The following is a 14,599-nucleotide window of genomic DNA, read 5'->3' as shown; positions in this document are numbered from 1 at the left end:
AGGTAGGTCGGGGGACTGTTTCTCCCATTGATTTTTTTTTTAGAGTAGACATAGCTGGGTAGAAATTTATTGCTAAATACTATTTTGCCATCATTGTTAGATGGCTATTGGGAAATAACACAATGAGAAGTAAATAAATGTGTTCACTAGGTGCTAGATACCTCAAAGATATGATATCTGGCATAAGGGTTTCAAGGGCCTTAAGTGCTTTAGGCATGAAAAACACATCATTGTATCTTATACCATGAATTCCAGTTTCAACAGTCTTCTTGAGGCTATGAGTCAGGCCACCTGCAATTCTTCATGCAGTTTATAGACCAGGTTGGAGTTGGGCTGATACTACTCAGAAGTTTGCTTTGAAACTGGTAAAAGAACCATGCTGACTTACCTTTCCTCAGCTTTAGCTGACCCAGCCATTACAGTGATTGGGTATCTATACAAGTGTTAGCAATGGCACTGCCATGTTGAATGTTTTTTCACCCACAGCTACACAAATATAACTGATTTTATGCTGGTAGCCCTGGCACATTCCTCTGGGAATTAATATCACTTGGTCAGCTGCCAGGTTGCTTTGTATGAAAACAGCCAGTCACTTGATTGCAGTTTCAAGGTTTAATTTGTTAATGCACAACAGTCTTGGAAAGACCCTCATGGGTTCAGTAATCTGAGAATGGGCAAAGGGAGAGAGTCCTAGCAAATATTTAAACCATATACATTAAACAGAATGCAAGTAGTGGACTGGAACCATACTGCATTGCCATTAAATTAATGTATTGAATGCTTTGCATCTCAGGGAACTTGGATTGGCACTCATGCAGGAAATCCATGTGAATAGGTTAGACCGGCTGACAGGAAGCTCTGGCATGGGCTGGTCCGTGAGGTCATGAAGAGTTGGAAGCGACTGAACAAATAAACAACAGGTTAGGCCAAGCGATGGTCATTTGCCTATTAGCATTCACCTATCAGCCTAAGTAGTATAGGTGTGAAAAATGCAGCTCCAAGGCTGCATGTGTCTGGAACCTCTTTAAGCCCATGAATCTTTCAAATTTATGAGTAAACACTTCCCAAAAGTTAATGTTTCCGGAGGCCTCAAAATCTTTGAATGGCATCTAGAAGTCTGGTTTTCAAGTGAAAATGGGGCCATAAGGCCTGCTGCAAAGATGTGGGAGCTGAAAATTGTTCAGTTCCAATTCAGCTGTTTGGATCTATGTCCATTTTGTTTGGTATTCCAACAATATTTGATAGATGCTTTTCAGGCAGCTCCAAAGTTCCTCTTAGTACTGGTAGGAAATTGTGCTGTAATGATGCAATGAGATTCATTTAGGCAATTTGGGAGGAAAGCCAGTGTTGATTATAATAACACATACTATGCTATAATTTCAAGTGTTTGTCTGATATGCTGTATAATTTGAGAAACTTGACTACTGAATTACCAAATTTGGTATTTCATTTAATAAAACCAAGATGAGAGCAAGGTTTTGGACCTGCTCCACCAATTTTGGAACCTCCTGAACAAATATTGTATATTTTTTGTTTTCTTTTCTTACTTTAAAATGATTAGATTTTATATCTGCCCTTAGATTGACATCCCAAATATTTTGGACAATCTCAGAATTGATTGGCAAATTCTGCTTTCCACATGTAAATTGATATTTTACTCCAGTTAGTATAGAACTTGGTGTGAGACATTCATAGACACTAGTAGTCAAACATCTATTTCATTCAAATCATGAGCAAATCAACCTGAGGTCATCAACCATAAGCTCATTGGCCTAAGCAATATTAGGTAACTTTCCAAATAAGTATATATACTATAGAAACCTGGCTTAGTCATCAGCAAATTCCCACTACTTAACACAAACACATAACCCTCTACAATGTTTGTCATTACTGCCTTTCATTGCATTATAGTTGCCACTGCATAATTGTTGCACCCCCATTTTTTTTGGTCCTGGACCCAAATTTTGGATTTTTGCTTTCCCTGCATAATAGTTGCATCCCTGATTCATCTTTAATGAACTGCACTTTCTGCGGCTGAATCCAAAAACATGGGCTCAGCTGCAGGAACCACCATGCCTGAAAGGTGAGAAAGCAGGCGGGCAGGTGAGTGAATGAAGTGCTGTGTCTGAAATGTGGCGGGTAGTTAGGTGGGCAAAGATGTTGTTGATGTCCTACAAAAAAACACATGGAGAAGCAAGCCTTGCAAACCTATTTCAACAGCAGTTTAAAAATAAATTATTGGTAGATATATCAGTAATTTATTATACTGGATAATAATTGTACTCCCTTTTTTCTACTAAATAAGACATAAAGGTGAGACTATTATGTGATGAAATTTGGTATGGTACAAAATATCTTCTATTTGTCTTTCTCTCTCTCTCTCTCTCTCTCTCTCTCTCTCTCTCTCTCACACACACACACACACACACACACACACACACACACACACACCTCCACATTGAACCAGATTTGAATGTTGGATTAGGACTCTAGAAGACCCCTCTCAATCCTTGGAAACCTCCTGGGTGATATTGGAGAAGACTCACTCTCTCAACCTTAGAAGAAGGCAGTGATAAAAATTCCTTTGAATTGACTTTGCCAAGAAAATTCTATGTTAGAGTCTTTATATGTCCGAGTCAATTTGAAGGCACATACCGTGTTTCCCCAAAAATTAGACAGTGTCTTATATTAATTTTTGCTCCCAAAGATGCTCTAGGTCTTATTTTCAGGGGATGTCTTATTTTTCCATGAAGAAGAATTCGCATTTATTGTTGAACAAAAAAATGAACATTTATTATATACTGTACAGTAGTTGTCATCATAAACCAGCATAACCAGACAAACTGAATCCTATCAAGAATTTCTTATTACAGTAGAGTCTCACTTATCCAAGCTAAACAGGCCGGCAGAAGCTTGGATAAGCGAATATCTTGGATAATGAGGAGGGATTAAGGAAAAGCCTATTAAACATCAAATTAGGTTATGATTTTACAAATTAAGCACCAAAACATCATGTTAGACAACAAATTTGACAGAAAAAGTAGTTCAATACACAGTAATGTTATATTGTAATTACTGTATTTACGAATTTAGCACCAAAATATCATGATATATTGAAAACATTGACTACAAAAATGGCTTGGATAATCCAGAAGCATGGATAAGCGAGGCTTGGATAAGTGAGACTCTACTGTACTACCATTATTTCCATGTACAATACTTTATGGTACGTACATTTACTGATCCTGCATGCTCTGGCATTCTGTTCAGCGGGCATGCTTCCAAACAAAACTTTACTAAGTCTTACTTTTGGGGGAGGCCTTATATTTAGCAATTCAGCAAAACCTCTACTAGGTCTTATTTTCTGGGGATGTCTTATTTTAGGGGAAACAGGGTAGTAGCAACAATATTTCTAATACAGAGAGCACTTGCCATCCACTGGCATTTGGTTCCAGGATCCCCTGTGGATACCAACATCTGTGGATACTCAAGTCCCATTGTATACAATGGCATACTAAAATGGTGTCTCTTATATAAAATGGCAAAATAAGGGCTTGCTTTTTGGAATTAATTTTGAATATTTTCAAGCCACGGACAGTTATAGACAGGTAATGCATGAATCTGTGGATATGGAGGGCTGACTGTTTGTAACTTTAAGCTAATCTCAAGTGAAGAGGAAAACAGCATCCAAAACACTTACCACTCTAGCTGACAGCCACCTGGTGTGAGTCACTGTTATCTACAATTCTCACTTTTTCTTTAGTGTTTGCTATTTTGAATACACGCAAGAACCAGCTTCTCCTTATCTGATGAGACCTGACAGGCGCAATAGCCCCCGGCATGTATAGCTGTCTGTGTCTGCTGTTCTCTTTATTAGTTGTGAGAGCAAACAGTTTAATTGTATTACTGGAAAGCCATTTTAAGGTTTCTCCTGTAAAAGATCTCTTAAGACCATCAATCCTCCAAATGGTGCCCTTTCACTGCCCTGATTGATGTCACTGGATTGTCTGCAAGCCTTTTTAATATGGCTTCTTCTCAGTAAGGCTGGAAACAATAGTTTGGGCGATCTAAGAAATATTAATATACAAAGCCACACTTGATACAATAGGAGGCAGCCTTATAGTTGAAATGCAAAAAAGGGGGGGATTGTATCTTCAAGATGCCAGTGGAGTTCTGAGTTTGATTTCAAAAAATAATTTTGGAGTTTATCTTTCTTCAAAGGAGTGGCAAAATCTCTCAAGAGAACATTATCTAGTATGAAACCATAGGTTTAACGGCCCAATTTGCTAGTACCCAACACCTCAGAGAAGTGAAGAATGAGGAAAGGAAATGAACACATATTCTTCTTTTCCCTGTGTGTCCTTGCAGCTTCCTCACTACCCTTGCAAAAGAAGGAACAAGGAAATGTCTTTTTTGTGGTTCATTTCACAGGGTGATCTTTGAGATAATATGAGGGATAAACACTAGCTAAGGCAGCCACCTCAGGTACTAAATTCTGGGAGGTGACACGAGATATTGGAGGGTGGTATATGTACATCTACATAAAACTAGAGAAAGGTTGTCTACAACTAATCTGTGCCCTCTAACTAGCCTGTTGCCCTCAGGCACAGTGGGGAGAGCTAAGGTGGAAGAGCAACTGCATTGCCATCACATTTTAAACCCAAAATACTGGATGACTGCCATCTTATCCTTCATGTCAAGCAGTTAAATACCTTGGGCTACTTCTAGGCTAAGAATGGAATCTTTGGAAGTTCATGGGTTGGCTTATAAAAATAATAAACAAGCTTGGGTTAATTCAGGTATCTCTAGATCAACGGTTCTCAACCTGTGGGTCCCCAGGAGTTTTGCCCTACAAATTTCCCAGAAATCCCAGCCAGTTTACCAGCTGTTAGGATTTCTGGGAGTTGAAGGCTAAAACATCTGGAGACCCACAGGTTGAGAACCACTGCTCTAGATGGATCTCATATATGGAATGGGATTTTTGAATGGGATGCTAGTTAAAATGGAAGACCCCAGAATTAAAACTAAAGATACAGTATAGAAATATTTTAAAAGTAATATCTAAGATAATCCCTTTACATGATGTGTCCTGATTTAGTAGTACAGATGGCACATAGACATATTGTATATGGACTATGAACATCCTCTTGACTCGAGAAATGAATACTGTATATACTCGAGTATAAGCCTAGTTTTTCAGCCCTTTTTTAGGACTGAAAAAAAAAACCTCCTCGGCTTATACTCGTGTGAGGGTCTTGGTGGGCTTATATTCAGGCCGGCTTATACTCAAATATATATGGTATATTTATTATTTTTCTCTATTATTATTGGTATTGTTGCATTTATTATTTTACTCTGTTATTATTATTACTTTTATTATTTTACTCTATTATTACATTTATTATTTTACTGCATTTATTATTATTATTACATTTATTATTTCACTCTATTATTAAAAGGATACATAAGCACATTTACATTGAAGAAGATGAAAATAATGATTTAATCAGAGTTGAACAGTCATATCTTAAATTACAGTTTGATGTAAAGATTCAAAAACATTTAAACTACTTGTAACACCTCTAGGCTGCGTGAGCACTGGAAACCAACACGGAGGCCAATAAACAATCTAATATCTTTATTAAGGCAATAAAGGAATCAAACAAAAATAAGCAGAGTATATAGTCCAGCAATAGTCCTTTTAGGAAAGGTCAAATATAGTCCAGTAATATAAAGTTTAATGTCCAGCAGTTTGAGTGGGGAATAAAACAAGTTCTCTCAAAAAGTTCCAGGTTCAATGTCCAATGCAGGGAATCAAGGCAAGGCAAGGAAGCAAGGCAAGGCAAGGTTGGTCGTGGTGGAACCGAAGCGCAGTCCAGTCTTGGCAGGGAAACAGGACGCAGCGTCCGGTCTACTCGAGAGTAGCGCACCGCCAGGCCGCTGATTCACAGGAAACAAGAGTCGATGTTAACTTTCCAACTGTCACGTTGACACCGCGACGGGTAGCCTGTGCCCAGAACTTTTATGGAAGTTCAGAAACTCCCCAAACCAGGTGTCTTGAGTCTATATTTTCCCAAGGGAAACGGACTGATGACAACAACCTGCCAGATGTAAGCCTCCCTGAATCTTCCCAAGGGAACCGGTTTAATTATAATCCTCTCTCTCTGCTAATCTCGCACTTTGTCTCTGAAACTCCTTTTGGGAGCGGTGTGTTTTGAGAAATGACTTTCTATCAAACACAACATTGTCTGGGGAACCAGGCTCCGATTCAAGGGCTTACGTAATTAGCTTTGGCACCAAACTGTCAACAGGGGACATCTGGAATGGAACGGAATCTTGCTGAGTTGGGAAAAAACCCAAATCCTCTTCAGTTTGATCTAAGATGGCTGCGGGGTCATGACTCAAGAGTCTCTGAGACATCACACTACTGATGCCTCAATTAATGTAATTTTATTGGTATCTCAGCTTATACTGAAATCAATGTTTTCCCAGTTTTTTTGTGGTAAAATTAGGTGCCTCGGCTTATATTCAGGTCGGCTTATACTCGAGTATATATGGTATGCTTTTCCTGCTCCTAAATGATATTCAGAATATCACATGTTTGTATCATTATTTCTAATGTAGAAGTCAAACTGGTTTATTGTGTATAGGAGTTATCATTGTAGTTGTACAAATGTACATTTAGTTGTAAATGTACACTGAATGCTGTTTTATACAAAAAATTCCAGTGTTAGCTAATAAAACTAGTTTTCAAAGCTGAGCAAGAAAATGGAAGAATGAGGGGAAAAAACAAATCCTCATAAACATGCTTTACAATAAGGACTCTAATTGATACTGTAAATTACAGGATGACATATGTGCACCTTATATCAGGTTCAAGAAACATTTTTAGCCTGTAGGAATGCTATGGGCCACTGAGATCATGTAGGCTTCTGGTAGCAGAGATTAATGGCTCTAGAGTGGCTCTAAAGTTGTTTCTTCAGAAATCCATTCAACATCCTCATGCAAAACAGGTAAACCAATAGTCAACCCCACAAACAAACAAAAAACAGTAGTTTCCAACCTGTGGTCCTCTAGTTGTTTTGAACTTCAGCTCCCAAAAATCTAAGCCAGCTTACCAGCTGTCAGGAATTGTGGGAGCTGAAGTCCAAAACACCTGGAGGATCAAAGGTTGGGAAACCATTGCAATAAGAACTCAGTTTTTCTAGTTTGGCTTCAGTCTCCAACCCTTCTTCCAGTACATAATTATGTGTGTGACTCCACGAGCCAAATAAAGTGGACTCACCTTTCAGCCTATTTGGAGGTGACCACAGTCTCAATCAGGTACTGTATACCCCCCCCCCCCCCCCCCCGATTCAGATGTTGTGTAGAGGGAGAACAGAGTGATACTCCTTTGCTGCAAATGTATTTATGGCTGTTCCTAAAAACTTTCCTACCAAAAACACTTGGGGGAAATGTTGACTTGTGACAATATGGAATTCATCTGATGATGCAAAGATATAGCCACTTAGCCTTGTAATGTAGGTGAACATGAAACATGTCCCAATTCCCAGTTCATAGAGGTGATTTAGAACAATTCTGCTGTTGCTGATGGCAGCTGGTGGAAATTTTGAGAAATTGTGAGCTATTGAAGGATTTTGCCCATTATGGGCTTGTTCTTCCCCAACACTATCTTAATTACTTGGAAGGTGAACTGGCTGCACAGGGAACAGATCAGAGACTATATAGTAGAATCAAACAAGAATTTATTAATTGAGAAGAACTTTAGATTTTCTCTCCTCCTGAGTCTCACTACAAAGTCTTTATGAGGAGAGGTAAAATCTTTGAGAGATAGACACAGTTCTGGCCGAATTGAAGCTTTTGAATCTTTATTTCTTCTTATTATCTCTTTCTTGTATGCTGTTCAACTTTCTCTAAGATGGTTTCAATATGTAACTCTGACTGAACTTGAATACAGCTCTGACTAGATGTTCTATAAGGGGCAGGGCGACGGAGGCTTCAGATGCAAAAAGGCTGTCTAGACTGACCCTCCAGAAACTGTACATAAAATATTAATCCCTCTTACGAAAAAAGGCTTAACTTGGGGTAAACAGTGAGGGTCTTCATGGGGCCCGATAGGGCTAATTATGGGGAGGACACAAATCAGCAGCAGGATGAGCATGGCATTGTGATGGACCAAAGTTGATGGTCCAGTCTTAGTACCAATTAGCCTGCCTCATGTGATAAAGTCCCTTATAAACAGTAGAAATAACTATAAAAATGAATTAACATGGCCCCTCATTGCACTATCAAGATGGTACTCATATAATTTGCTAATTGTATGGCCATTGCTGTTTCCACTAGATATATGCAGGTGAAATTATGATCAATTAGCAGAGGTTGTCTTTCTCCTCCACACATCCATCTAATATATATGTGTTCATTGAATAATAATAATTATTATTATTTTATTTTTATACTCCGCCCCATCTCCCCGAAGGGACTTGGAGCGGCTTACATGGGGCCAAGCCATCAACAATATAAAAACAAAGCAATAAAACAAGTCAAATAACAATAAAACAAGTCATAAAAATCACATACAAAACATAATGATAAAATCTTGGATAAGATCTAGAGGAAACTGGGCCAAAAGTGCTAGTTATGTCGATATCATCAGGGAGGGGTGGTTATCCAAGTTGTCATAGCCATCAGAAGTGCTAGGGGAGGCATACATATGGGACTATTAATGGAAAGGCAACAGGTCGATCTTACTAGATCAGTTGCCAAAGGCCTGCTGGAAGAGCCATGTTTTCAGGTTCTTCCGAAAGGAGAGGAGGGTAAGGGCCTGCCTGATCTCCCTGGGGAGCGAGTTCCATAGCCGGGGGGCCACGACGGAGAAGGCCCTCTCTCTCGTCCCCACCAACCACGACTGCGAAGGTGGTGGGAGCGAGAGGAGGGCCTCCCCCGGCGAGCGAAGAGATCGTGCAGGTTCATAGGGGGAAATGCGGTCACAAAGGTAGGTGGGTCCCAAACCGTTTAGGGCTTTGTAGGTTATGACCTGCATCTTGAATTGGGCTTGGAAAATAAACGCCAGCCAATGGAGCTCCTTAAACAGGGGAGTAGAACACGCCCTGTAATTTGAATGGGCTTTCATCTCTGAAATAAGTCTTTCCTAATTGGAAATAGTAGGAACTTTCTGAATGCAAAGCATGTATTATTCCATTGAGTTTTAGTCCTTTTTCTCAAAACTGACACATTTTACACTAATAATTCTGTCACTCTCCCCTTCTCTCTCTTTTCTGAAGTCTCCCAACTATCCAAACATAGCCAATAAAAAGAAAGCTCAGCATGTACTTTAAGAAATCTAATTAATCATCAAGTTCTGACATTAATTTTCTTATATACGGTATTGCAATAAACAGTCCCCAGGGTTCCTCTGTGCAGTTTACCATAACTTACATTAGCTTTCTTGGGGAATATTTCCAGAGAGCACTGCAAGTAAGCAACACCAAGATTTATATTTTGAGAAGCACTAGGGAAGATTGTATTAACTTGGAGACAACAGTTCCATCTAGTGGAAGATGAGCACATAACTGTATGCTTTATATGTTTATATGTTTTAAATGCAACTTGCTGTTGTATTTTATGATGTATTCTGGGCTTGGTCCCTATGTGAACAACCCCGAGTCCCTTCAGGGAGATGGGGAGGGGTATAAGAATAAAGGTTGTTGTTGTTGTTGTTGTTGTTGTTGCTGTTGCTGTTGTTGCTGTGATGCAGCACCCATGAGATTTAAATTGAACAGGGTTGATTCAGGGCAGATATATACAGGAAACATTCAAAGTGAAATAGGACTTCTATGAAGTGGACTAGAACTCTTCAGGAGAATCATTTGAAATTTTGATCCAGAGACCCAGATATCATGGAAGCATAGAATCATAAAAGTTGGAAAAAAACACAAGGGTATTGAGTCCAACCCCCTGCCATCCAGAAAAAGCACAATTGAAGCATCCCCAACAGATGTTTAAAAGCCTCTACAGAAGAAGCCTCCACCGCACTCTGAGGCAGAGAGTTCCACATCATGTCAGCAAGAACTGTTCTGTCCTTCCACAGTCACTGCACAAGAGAAAAACTCTGGTGTGTGTACATTCCATTGAATCATAGTGAATTTCTTTACCAGTTGTTTCTGATCCCAGTGCTTTGAGGAAGAGATGCTAAAGTAATACATTGCAGGATTGACCGAGTATTCAGTGCTCGTTTCTAGTTTTCATTTCCATGCTGTAGAATAGTAAAACTGCTTTTTTGCTATTGTACCTGCAACCCTCTCACAAATGAAAACTGTGACAACAGCAACCAAGCAACACTAGAGTGTGGCCAACATGGCCAAGGTTAGCATTGTGGGAGAACACACAATTAAGGGGCTATCTATATGGACATCTACATCTGGGGCTGGTCTGAAGCATTGTCTTTTAGTTGTGCTTTATGGAACACTATAGAAGGAACAAGATAATGTATTGTTAGGGAGGTAACATTAAGTCCAGTCGTGTTCGATTCTGGGGGTTGGTGCTCATCTCCATTTCTAAGCCGAAGAGCAGGCGTTGTCCATAGACACCTCCAAAGTCATGTGGCCTGCATGACTGCATGGAGCGCTGTTACCTTCCCATGGAGCGGTACCTATTGATCTACTCACATTTGCATGTTTTCAAACTTCTAGGTTGGCAGAAGCTGGGGTTAACAGAGGGCACTCACACCGCTTCCCGAATTCAAACCTGCAACCTTTTGGTCCACAAGTTCAGCAGCTTAGCGCTTTAATACACTGAGCCAACCGCGGGCTCCAATGTATTGTTACAGTACAGTAATAAATAACTAGCTAGCCTAGATACTATTCTGGGAGAAAAGCAGATGAATGAATTAGATGAATGAATGAATGAGTGCATAAATGAATAAAGTCCTTGTAGACAGGCTCATGCAGAATTAAAATCCAGTAAATATAGTGGATTTTTGTTATGTGTTCACAAATTATCACCTTAACTATCTTAAAGGCTGCATGTTTGAATCTGCTTTCAACTTGTGGCAAGCCCATGAATTTCACAGGAATACTCAGAAGTGTTTTTTTCCCCAGCTCCTTCCTCTGAAACACAACCCACAGAGCCTAGTATTCATTGGCATTCTTCCATCCAAGTACTAATCAGGACTGACCATTCTTAGCTTCCAAGATCAGATGGAAGCTGATGCCCTTAGGTATTTAGCACTGATTTTAGGCAACCTATAATTAAATTCCTATTAAAATGGCCTCTTAGCCCTTTTTGTACTACACAATTTTTTAATATACTCTTGTTGAATAGTTCATTCTTTCTATCCCCTCCTTCCATCTGTCTTTCATCTAGGGCTTATGATAGTATTAAAGGTTCTATGATTTGACTCTGTAAAAAAATATTTATGAAAGTGTTGCAGCTCTTGTCAAAGCCCAGCTTTCCAGAGGATTATATAAATTTCTTAAACATCATAGCTCATGAAAGGACTTTCAGACTGACAGCACAGCTATAGAAAATGTAATGGAAATTCTAAGCTGGGATCACTGCTTTGAATGGTGTCTGAGGACTTCCTTGATATTAGTTTCTTTCCTGGTCTCACAATTCTGTATCTGTTAAGTTCCTTTGCCATTTTTGTGCTTTTCTGAAGGGCATCATGGATTTTTTTAAATCAACCCTACAGTACCTCAAAGTTGTCCATGGGTCATGTTTGCCACTGAACTCATTAATGTTGTATCAAAATACAAATAAAATAAAGAGCATTTGATAAAACCAGATATCTCAGTACAGCACACATTATCAACAACAGCACCAAAGCAACAATAACAAAACCCTTTCCCTACTTAGCACATAAATGTTTACATTTAAATGAACAATCACATCAGGCACCACAACAAATGATCACTGCCTCCAAATGCATGTGTAGAATAAAACTATTTTTTTCTTCCTTCCTCTTATTTAAAACTTCTCTGAACAGAGAATCCCATCATTAGGGTATCTCTAAGAAAAAATTAGCATTTAAACTCAAAAAAATTGTGACTTTTTTGTTCCCCGTGGCAGTTATAGGGGAGCAAACAGCCTCTAAAAAGTAGTGGTCAGAAGGGAAATTTCTGCTGAGATGTAACATTGAGTGTCTGTAAGCCAGAGCTCAGAAAACGTATTCCTTTGGCTGACAGCTCTCAACAAATCTATGTTAGCTGACTGTCCTGCTAGGAGATTCTGGGAGTCGTAGTTCCAAAAAGCTTTAGAGGTTTTGCACACTTCTAAAAGGTGCTCAAAAACCTTACAAAGAAAGCCTTACAGTATTCAAACATGGTAGTTGGAGAAACATGTATCTGAGAGGAAATGATGGCTCCATGTCTGAGGAGGGACTTCAGAAAGTACCCTTAGATGGTCCCTCTCCTTTGAAAGCAGGCCCCTCGATGGCCTCTTTGAATAGAGTTCAGGATGTGTGAAATGTGCCTGGCATGTTTGCCAGAACACAGAACATGTGAGAAGGGGAGCTTGGAGGCTATTTATGACCATCCCATCCCTCCACATGCCTCATTGCAGCTCCATATTTCTACCCACCCTCCCATCCTCTGTGTAGTATTGGTTTAACTGGCTGCCTTGAACAACTGGGTAGGAATCATTTTAGGTCAAATAAATTGCCTTTACTTAATCCAAGCCTCTTTGACTTGTTATTTCATAGCTGACAATCAATTGGCAACAGTGGCAAGTGCCAGCAGTGCTCTGAACAAATCTGGATGGTTGAGGATTGCCATTTCATTTTAAGATGTTCCATTTTGATATTATGTTGGAGAATAAGTTAAATTGGCAGATGGGTTCAGTTTCTTTGAGCACTGAACTAGGAGAGAACTGGGGGAAAAGATCTCCAGGAAAGTGCATTAAGGGAGCCCTACTAAGGTCTTGACACTCTTTGCAGTTGCCCTTCAGAGATGCCTGTTATTGGCACTGGCCCTGCATAAACTTGGCACTCTTTCCTCCCTTATCTTTTAAAAATAAGTACTTTACATTCCTAGGTAGGAAAATAAAACAAATGCAAATTATGTTGAGAATGAACCCTATATTAGGATGGAAGAGTTCATTAGTATGCAACTCCAGTATGCATATCGGCCTCCTATTTCTGTGTATGTTTATATGAAGCCTTGCCTACAAAGTCAGAGGGCTCACTGATCCATCTATCTAGTCATTAAGTAGCAGCGGCATGGATGGTTTGCCATCTTCGCCTCTGTGGTCCTTGTTGGGAAAGAGGTCATTAATAAGGCTTTCGAGCCTGTCACTTCGCACTGCATCCTTTAAAAGCTATGCCCCTCTGGACCCATTAGATGGAGGAACTCTGTCTGCTGAAATATGAGCCAAGTGCTGCCTACTTCTTTGTCTTGAAGCTACTACTACTGCTGTTCTTATTCATTGACTCTATAAAAGAAATAAGGGGCTAGAAAGGTGGGCAAAGGCAGCTGGAGTGCTGCATCTATTTTGGAGAATGTTGTTCCAAATCATGGGTGTTGTTGACATTTTTTGTAGAAAAATCTTGGCATACATTTCACAGATGAAAACTGAGACATGAATGACTAAGCAATATCAAGTGTGTTTAAGGTTAAGCAATGTCAAGTGTGTTTAGGGTGGCAAATGTTATAAATGAGGAAGATATGAGTTGGGAAAAAAGCAGCAGTTTGCTTTAGAGAGAGAGAGAGAGAGAGAGAGAGAGAGAGAGAGAGAGAGAGAGAGAGAGATTGAGAGTCCATCTAAACATTAGGAAGAGCTTCCTGATGGTAAGAGTTGTTCAGCAGTGGAATATGTGGTGGAGTCATCAGTAATATGTTTTGCAGTTTTGGTGTCATATACAGTGTTCTCCTAAATACCTCCTTCCACAAAATTAGCAAGAATGGTAAGAAAGCATGCACTTTCCCAAGTTATATTTGGAGGGTAGGGTCCAGAGGTAGTTATGGCTGGTTTGGGTCTCTTTTTTAAGAGAGATAAAGTGGGATAGAAGATTCTGATGATAATGATTGTGCATACACTGCCAAGTTTTACCCCAGTAGTAGGATGCAGTGGAAGAACCTAATAGTGTTAGAGTAGTTTGCACTACTTCAGAATTCAGGAAAGTTGTATTTTGGATACTTTCCTACTTCCACTCTCTACAAGTGAGATATGTTGGGCTCAACCCATTATTTGCAGTCCTAATTTCTGTTGTTATAGATCTTTAAAAACACGCACAGTGAGCCTTCAGCAACCTCCATTGGTACCCTGACATGCTACTAACCATTAGAGATGTTTGATTGCCATCTGGCAGGTTGCCTGAGTAGCTGAGGTTCCAATTAAACACCTGGAAAGTTTCTTTCCATATGCAGAGCTTTGTGTGTGTGTGTGTGTGTATGCTGGGGAAGGGGGGGGGAAATAAATTAATTTTGTTTCCATTCTAATTCAAGCTTACAAAATTTTGCACTTTCATACCTAGACACAAACTCAGTTTTTCTGTGAAATTCACAATGAAGCTATCCATTTTAAAAAACTCTGCAGAGAGATATATATGGGAATACCAGTGGGAAATGTTACTATTAATGAATATAACATTACAATGAATTGT

The sequence above is a fragment of the Anolis carolinensis genome, chromosome 3, assembly GCF_035594765.1.
Source record: "Anolis carolinensis isolate JA03-04 chromosome 3, rAnoCar3.1.pri, whole genome shotgun sequence".
Lineage (NCBI taxonomy): Eukaryota > Metazoa > Chordata > Lepidosauria > Squamata > Dactyloidae > Anolis > Anolis carolinensis.
This window is presented reverse-complemented; position numbering follows the sequence as displayed.